Source organism: Varroa destructor, unplaced genomic scaffold (assembly GCF_002443255.2).
Source record: "Varroa destructor unplaced genomic scaffold, Vdes_3.0 BEIS01000007.1, whole genome shotgun sequence".
NCBI classification, from domain to species: domain Eukaryota; kingdom Metazoa; phylum Arthropoda; class Arachnida; order Mesostigmata; family Varroidae; genus Varroa; species Varroa destructor.
Genome location: NW_019211460.1, coordinates 13,129,587 through 13,138,465, shown reverse-complemented (window position 1 = coordinate 13,138,465; position 8,879 = coordinate 13,129,587). Strand labels below are relative to the sequence as shown.

The following is an 8,879-nucleotide window of genomic DNA, read 5'->3' as shown; positions in this document are numbered from 1 at the left end:
GCCAAAGTCCTTACAGAGTTGCCTTTACAACGCTCTCGTCAAGAGACACCCCGAAAAGTGAGGCTACAATCGCATCACACGCCCATTTAGTGCTCAAGGTGGCCACGACGAGGCGCCACGGTCGCTACGCCACCAAGTGGACACTGTGCGTTTCCAGACAGCGCCATGGAGGCAGCATGCCCTCTAGCGGTTAGGCAGACTCATTCGAGCCGTCACTCTGCAGCTGCTCACATCGTTCTAAGCTCTAGCCGAGGGTTCACGCAGCGCGACCCTGTGAAGTTAGGGAATCGAGGAACAAATTGAGTGTGGTTAGGTCCAGAGTGTATTTCTCGCGTTGCTCGAGCCGCTGGTGGCCAACAGATCAGCCCTGCCAATGATCATGGTCGTATGCTGTTGTGGCGTGAGTAGAATGAAAGGAACCCAACAGTTATGGAATTAATTTTCAATTAGTAGCGAACGGGTCATAGGATCGATCGTACGTACACAGTGTCAGAAGCCGTCAAAGCTATTGGTCACTGTCTAATTTATGTGAAATGTGCTAACTGTGATCAGACTCTGAGGAAGGATTAAACATATGTGTATAGTGAGTGTAAAGAGAAAAGTCTACAAGCAAAAATGTGATTATGGCGTTTGCGGATTGATAGAGCAATTGATAATAGTGAGCTAGCCGGATTATTTGCGATATTTACTAGAGAGAAGAAAACTAAGCAAAAAACCTAGAGAATCGCGGGGATTGACATTGAGCCAACACTAATCGAAAGTGACTTCATTAAATGGTGAGAAACTCTTTCGTTACGAAACGAAGATACTTTACGTTGTGGTGTTGTGGATAGTAAAGGTTTGCATTTGAGGATTTCTAAATACACTAGTTCGTGTGATCTGCGAAGGTACACGTACTTACACGCAATTCAAATTGGCTGAGTGTTGTTCCCTTTTTGAAAAAAACAGGAAAAGCAAGTCGCCAAAGTCGCTGGAATAAAGAGTAATATCCACAGTCTCAGGTAAGCTTGAACAATAATAGGGGTTTGATGAGACTCAAGAGAACTGGTAGGCCTGCATTGCCCGTAATAAATTCATTGTAGAAAATAATTTCAACGATGTGCCAAGTTTAACGTTTTCCTGTCTACCCAATAATAGAGAGTACCTATCTCATTGCCCCTGCACCTGTATACGAAGCACATGTTGGGATTACGTCAAAAAACCCTTTTTGTCTAAAGGAGTAGGAAAATGCAACTCTTGCCACCACCTGTACTTTAAGTGTTCTAGTGCCCACTCGCTAGTGAGCTGTTCTGAACTACTGTAAAACAACTACGTTGGTAGGCATTTTTCTCTGTGATAAAGTCGTGCACAACGTACCGCTAGTATCAAGTCGGCTGACGTTCATCCTCCCAAGGTCAAAAGTTTTCCCACAAAGTGCTTACAAATGGTGGTGTTATTCCAATTCGAAATTGAAGCTGTTCACTCCTTTTCCTTTCGAGTGATATGTAACTTCACTCGAAACTTTGCTAACGTATACTGCGGGTAACAGATTATTCTTAGAAAATAGTCTCTAGATAGTAAAACTTCACCCTCAATATCATCTGATCGTGTCAAATGATTCAATCAAGCCATAGCCTGCTTACATATTGCATTAGCTGATCGTCACATGTACTACGGTACAGTATATCACATCTGATGATGAGCCACATAGCAAAACATTGGAGTGAAGCATAAACACCTCACTCAATACTGCAGGTAAAAATAACAGTGTTTAGTAATTTTTACGCTCGACAGGTACTGTTGTTAGAAGCCCATTGCGAGAAGACAATCTCGTAAAACACGTTGGCAACAGTCAAGGGTTTACTCTTACAAGCCGTGGCCATTATTGGTTTTGTGCGCTCTAAAGCTGGAGGTTGCTCAGTATATCCAGTTTTGCGACCAACGCAGATTATGGTATACATAATCTGCATACTTGGACCTTTTCAAAGTTAACTGCTCGGACTAGGGTGTACATTCTTTCGAATCTTCGAAAGCATCTAAGCGATGCCACGAAACATCAACAAGGTCTAAGCAACAGGGATCTAATCTAGAGATTCGTGAAATTAAAGTTCGCTAAGTTCGCTAATAAAAAAACGTTGCTTGCAGCCATATGTTGCTGTTTGAAACAGCCCGGCAGGTGTTTCATTGCTTTGTGCCGTTATGGCTATAACAGGATAAAAAACTATTAAAACTTGAAGAAGTCCCTAAACTTAATTAGTAGTAGAGTGTTGGCCAACCTGGATACATTCAAAAATCTTTGTAGTTTATAAACTAAGCTACTTTTTGTAAATATAAATAAATATTCTATGACACAAATGTCTATCAATGGCATACTGGAGCACTAGAGGCGATTTTCGCAACTCTGACGCATGGCACTGTCGAAGGCAATTTTTTTTAAAATAAATTAATCATGCTGAAGCAATTTCGTGGGTAATTAAAAACGCTACTCTTAGCGAATCTACTATTAACGATAGCTGTTAAAAAAGTATGGTGTCGAATCGCTGAATTTTTCAAAAGTGTCCAGTAACTACAAATTACCATCCAATATCACTAGACGTATTTTAATTGACTACCTAAATTATTATCGTTGGATGTCACACTGTAATACAACCTATTGTGTCAGATACGACAATCCCGATAGGTCTTTGGGCGTCGTTTCGTATTATCTCTGAAGATACGCACGTAAGTCGGCGAGTTTGCGAGCTTCTCCTGCTGCCCCTGTTGTTGACTTGAATGTAAAAACAATTGATAGAAGTCATTTTGCCGTGCACCGTCTGCGGACGCACCGAATCCAATGGTCGACACACTGAATTGACGAGCTGAGGCATCACACACCAACGAGGCCCGGCACCGCTGACCGGGCCTGCCAAACTTAGCACGTGTGGTAAATTACCCTCGAGCACGACGGAAGAGCACCTTGCCTCCATCGCACCCGCTGATACAACCACCAGCACCATCATCGCCTTCGCCGCAGTCGCCGTCACCGCTATTCGCTGTCAACCGCCAAAACCTCCGGTACAAAAACGAAGCATTATCACCGGCGGCTCTGCGATCGACCGACCGACCGACCGACCGACTCGGCTCGGCTACCTCCGATCCGCAGTGTCCCCCGTAATAAACAATTTTACCCCTACAGACCCCTCAGTTCAAAACCCGGCTCGCGCATCTCCGTACTCTTGTGTTATAAAACGTACTGAACGGTAACCCCTCGGCACCTATGCCCTGCTTAGCTGGGCTGTCGCTGTACGCTCCGTGCTCTTAGACGGAGCTCTCAGCTGGTTCCGTTGAATAGGATGGGTGGTGCTCATGACACGGATCTATTCGCTCATTGCCCCCCTGGTGACTTGCTTCGTTCGTCTGCTCCGTTTGCCCTTAAACCTATAGTACTACCTCTACTGCTATATCATAACTAGTTCACTTGATGAAGTTGGTATGGTTGTGACTAGCATCGCAGCTGCTTGTTCTACTATGAAGTTCTCTTCGAAGAGGGAACAATATAGTCAATAGCTGCTGCTGCTGTTGTTGTTGTTAGCAGTTGATTGGATTTTTTCTGATCCATATAAATTTTTCGTCAGCGTGGCCATCGGGAACGTGGATGTTTAGTTCAATACAAAACTATTGTTACATAGGATCGGATCCCGATGACGCAATGGTAAAAGCAAACAAGTAGCTATTATTTGCTCACAACTTGCAGTTGTTACAGTTTGGAACAGCTGGCGTATTTAAAAGTAATAACCTGTCTATCTAGTCGCTACCGAGCTGCTAAAACTGTGTGTTTATTTGTTCGACCCATATGATCCTCGTGGTGATTGGTTTGAGCTGACTTTTTCTGCTTTCACCTTGAGCGGCTAACTGGGCGTAGGATTTCTAGTTTTACTAGCGTGTAAAATAGTGAATTTACGGAGGTAGTTCATAATTAATGAGTAAGTCCGTGTATATGTTGGAGGACGGATTAACTGAGGTAGCGAAGGTTCCGAAAATACAAGAACGCTCTAACGGGAGAGCAAAAGTAATTATAATGTTGCAAATGAGTTCTAGTAGACTTTTGGCGTGACACCATATGCACGAAACATTGACGTTAGCTTGATATATACAGGTAGATTTGCTCGCGAAACTTGTTTTGGCTTAGATTGACTATTTTAAAAGCGAGCTGAGATAGATGCAGCGTTATTAGTGGGTAAAAGACATCATTAAGACAGAAAAAGTGAGGAGATCACTAGAATACCTTAGTAGGCTAACAGGACCACTGACGTACAGTCTGACGGAGCTACATGTTACACTGAGAACGTGACCAATCATTTGGACGGGTTAACTGCAACAGGATCACCGAGGCACGATAATAGATCGACTCAATAAGGAGAATATAGGATAGCTAGCTGCAGCGAGAATTTCCACAACAGGATTTTCGGAGAACTGAAATCGGCCAGATAGATCACTGTAGTCGTGTTCCGGTATCGTCGTCGACTACATGTTATGAGGCTAGACGTAAAGCGAATAATGAAATAATTATAAAAAAGATCAAAGAATTGTAATTGGGGTAACTATTGGTGTGTGCCATAACTTAGCGTAGGTTGGGTGTAACGTGAACGAGTGAAATCAACCATGGAATGGAAAATCGTTTCTGGTTTGTGCTCGTTACGACTACAATTGCCTCGTCGCATTTTTTTTTTTTGTTTTTTTTTTGCATTTTACATTTTAAATCGAAACGTTTATTCGAGTCCGTTCTATTTCGAGATTGCAAGGCACGAGTCGCACTTATGTAGTAAAGCACCACGCGTTTACTTCTTCGCTGATAGTAACATCAGATAAGTTTAACTCGAATATGAAGTATACCGTACGTCATGGGACGTACAAACAACTTGACCCAATATCATACATGCCTGACACAATATACATTAAAGTACACAACTGATGATTGTATCGATCGACAAATATTGGCAATTTAGGAGTGATGTGGTACGTTGTTACGATGTGTTGTCGCTAAGGATTATACGTTTCCGTATTTTATTGACGGCCGAAACCATTTTTTCCTAGTGTCTCAATCTTACATCGTTAACATCGATATTTTCATTTAATCTACGCTCGCACGTAACGTCCAAGCAGGTGAATACGGACTGGGATAAAAAAAATCGAACTCTTCAAACGTATATTTAAGACGTTGCCGGACAGAAGATCGTTGCTTCTAACTCTATGACACGACATTTTGTTAGACTAGTTGTGAGCAGCCTGGCATCCACAGAGCGGATAGGTAATACGCTTTAGAATTTTGCGGAGTGCGGCAATCCGTTAGGACCAACGGCACAACAACCATGACCACTGTGGAAACAAGTCAAAGCTATGGTGGGCCGTTTCTCAGGCCTGAAGCCTAAATAGAGCACCGGTGTGTGGCGCATCGCTAGCACTGGCCGGTGCATGGACGGCAGGTGGGAGGGGGTAGAATTGAACTGCAAAACAGTTCTTCTTCCGCGTTCGACCCTGCCTTTTCATTCATCTTCCACCCGTCATGTATTGCTACCGCTAACTTCTTTACGACCCCTCTGTATGTTAGGTCTCTTGCTGCCTCGTCGTTTCCTCAGCCGACGACTGAGCATACCCGAGCCCCAATGCCAGCAGTGTTAAGGGGTTGCCGTTAACAGCGACGTTCACTGTTTTTCTACGCGTTTCTTGTTCAGTCCCCCCTGCACACGTTCATTTAAGTAATGCTTTCCCCGGCCGCCTCGACGCTAAAAGTAGGGTGCGTTGCACGAACGAGTTGTAATGGCTGCGGTAGCAGCTGATCGAAAAACCCTTGAATTATTCTACCCTTTTGCGACGTTTTTCTCGTTTTATTTTCACAGCATCGCTTGATTTGGCACAGTTTTGTCGCCATCTGGCCGTGAGGATGCGCGAGCCCGAGCAGGTGACGAGCGATCGAATGAAAACAAGGGAGCGTTGATAACACGAAAAGTGATGGCTTGTATATTCTTTCCCATGCATATACCTGTAAATGATGCCGTTTATTCCGCCGGACAAAAACGAGCAGATATGTGTAAATGTCTCTTTTCTCTGTGTTGTGACTGCCACTGCGTCTAGGCATATATTCTACATATTTGCTAATGCACAGTCATGCCAGTTTGTCGTTATATTAGAAAAATACGATACAGCATCGTACAGGTAACATAGAGGTATCATCTAAACTACTATACTTTCTGATTAATTAGTTCTCTACTTAGTTACAATCGATGAACTTCCGCCATAATGAATATGCGAAAATGTTGATGCAATAAGCTATTCTTCCGTTTAATGATTGAACTGAGTACCAGAGATATCGCTTTGGCAGAGTGGGTTGCGTCTCTATATTTCTGCATAGACGAATCATATATACCATGTACAAGCACTAAAGGTATCTCAAATGCCGTTCGAAGCAATATTCGTAGTCGTCTGCAAAAAGGGGTCGAACGAAATCAAGCAGTTGCATATATCTCGCATACATTCTGGTTAATGTTAAAGCACCCCCCTACACTACATCAGACCACGAAGTCATACGTGTGCATTCCCACGTCGTTTCGATTCAACCGAACTATGAAGATGAAAAAAAAAAACACATTTCGATTTTCATTACAGAATATATTTTTTAGCCTGTACATACACCATCTGATTTCCTCTGCTTTTTTGAGGTGAACGTGTTCAAATGGCCAGTGCAGGTTAGACGAACTTTATGATATGAGGTTCTTCTAAAATGCTATTCAGATTGTCTAAATCAGGCCAAAGGATTAGGTAATAATTATAACAATTGCAATGTATGATAGTGGCCTATTCGTTCTATATAATACACACAAAACTATGTACCTGTAAATGACATGTTTCAAAGTAAAAGCATGCTCACCGTAATCTTATCGGCTTACACTGTGCCTACGAAATAATGGCAATAGCTGTAAAAGTTTATATTCGTCAACCAAATTTAATTTAATTTGTGCACACTAGTTGCATGTATACGAGAACGTGCGTATACTCTCAAAGCAGACGTTCGAACAAAATCCCTAGATTATCTCCCCTATTATCGGTGCAGTTCGTCATCCATCGTTTTCATATGTCACACTGACGATATCACTACGACAGACTAAGCCATCATCATTCACGCCTGAATATCAGCCTCAGATAGAAAGAGGGTCATCGTGGCAGGGCGAATTTAGTTCAAGCTGGAACCAGATTTGAGCTTTACATTCGATTGTAGCATACATCCGCCGGCATGTTTCTAGCTGGCATGCATACGCTTCGCAGCACACGCGTCCAGGCGTTCACTATACAACTCGCTATATAGTTGAAGCGTAGAAGCACCAGAGATGTCGACTAGACTACACGCGCTTATTGCCCTGGTTCCCAGCCTACTATAACGTGTTCTCGAGCACGTGAGCTAGCTGGGTCGCGCACACTTCCCGCGCGCTTCTGCCCGAACAGAAGCTCAGAACGAGCTGTTACATCGGCGGCGGCGGCGGCGGCGGCGGCGGCGGCAGCCACTCTAGCCATATCCCTATTAGTATCTGTTGCCCCTATCGCCTGAGCGTAAACGAGAGATTTGCAATGTAGTCATTCAGGGTTGCGCCATCAGAAGTGTTATACCAGCGCCAAGTGAATGTAGGAGACTGGCACACAGAGATGACCTACAATTCTCGCTGTCGGTACGACGTCGTAGATGCATAGCCGAGATACGCCCTGTATCGCTTGGGGTCGCACAATCTCTATGCATGGCCTATGAGTCATCCGTGCTAGTAGTTTTTATTGGATGTTGGGGGGCATTGACGTCGATGTCTTCTTCGTCTTTGCGTTACGTGTGGCCCACAGCATGTGGGTCTTTGAAGGCTGCAACAGGCCCCTGATTCTTCCCCACGTGGAATTCGACTTGCTCAGCGGAATGTGGAATTTTCAAATACGTGATAGCTGGAAAGCAGCGAAACAGCTGCGATGGAGGTTACTTGCAGAACCCTCCCTTTCTCATCTTCCGGTCATGCCTTGACTTGGCCTGAGTTAAGTTGCGTTGCCTAGAAAGCTGAGCCATCGCAATAACTGTGCAGTGGCCTGATGCGTACCCACGAAAGGTCTGGCTGCACTATATCGGTCTCGAGCGTGTTGATTATCTCAGCGATTCACCACAACGAATCCGAACATCGATGGCCGGTGACGTGAAGAGTCGCAAGCAGCACTTCGTCGCCTGGATAAAACTTTTCACTTTCTATTGGAATTCCATTGAGGTAGGCGCTGTAGAAGACGTTTATAGAGAAATGTTAGTTGTACGGCGGCGAGTACGCCGATTGTGCTACGCCGGAAGAAACAGGTACAGAACCTGTGAGAGTAACGGAAACAGTGAAGTCTGCCGGAGGTAACGATTCATTTGCTTCCTTCGGTTGTTAATAAAACTGTCTTTTTGGTCGGAGTGGAGGACGCAATGTTTAAAATTACAGACGAATTCAATAGTATTACATCAGTGTTTTGGCACGTTATAATAAAAGAACATTCATTAATAACATACGTCTTTGTTTATAGAAATCAAAATATGCTTTCATAGTACAATTGTTTACATTGTAACGTTTTATAACAATATACATCCACAGATGTGGTAGATAGAAAAGAAGTATGTTAAATTACGACAGTTTTTTTTTAAAAGGGGACATAACAACAAAGGGTATATATTATACAGTGTATAAGTCATGCCGAAAAGACCCATGTCAGAAGTAGAAACATGGTTTCAATATAAAATCTGCGACTTATAGAAGAATCTATAAAAGAAGACACATTTTTCTTACTTTCGCGCTTAACCACGCTCTAGAATATGGGCAAGTCGATTCTATGTATGCGATTGTTACGCACGTTACTAAGAATATATA

The 8,879-nt window shown here is 43.4% G+C and overlaps 1 protein-coding gene across 1 annotated transcript in view; it reads left to right on the top strand.

The window, feature by feature from the left end:
- The first annotated feature begins 202 nt into the window (after positions 1-202).
- LOC111254118 (plexin-B-like) overlaps positions 203-8,879 on the top strand; it is a 33,954-nt gene continuing 25,277 nt past the window's right edge. The window contains exons 1-2 of the mRNA XM_022814644.2: positions 203-776; positions 949-1,001. The gene's annotated coding sequence lies outside the window, so the exon portion shown is untranslated. The remainder of the gene's footprint in view (positions 777-948; positions 1,002-8,879) is intronic.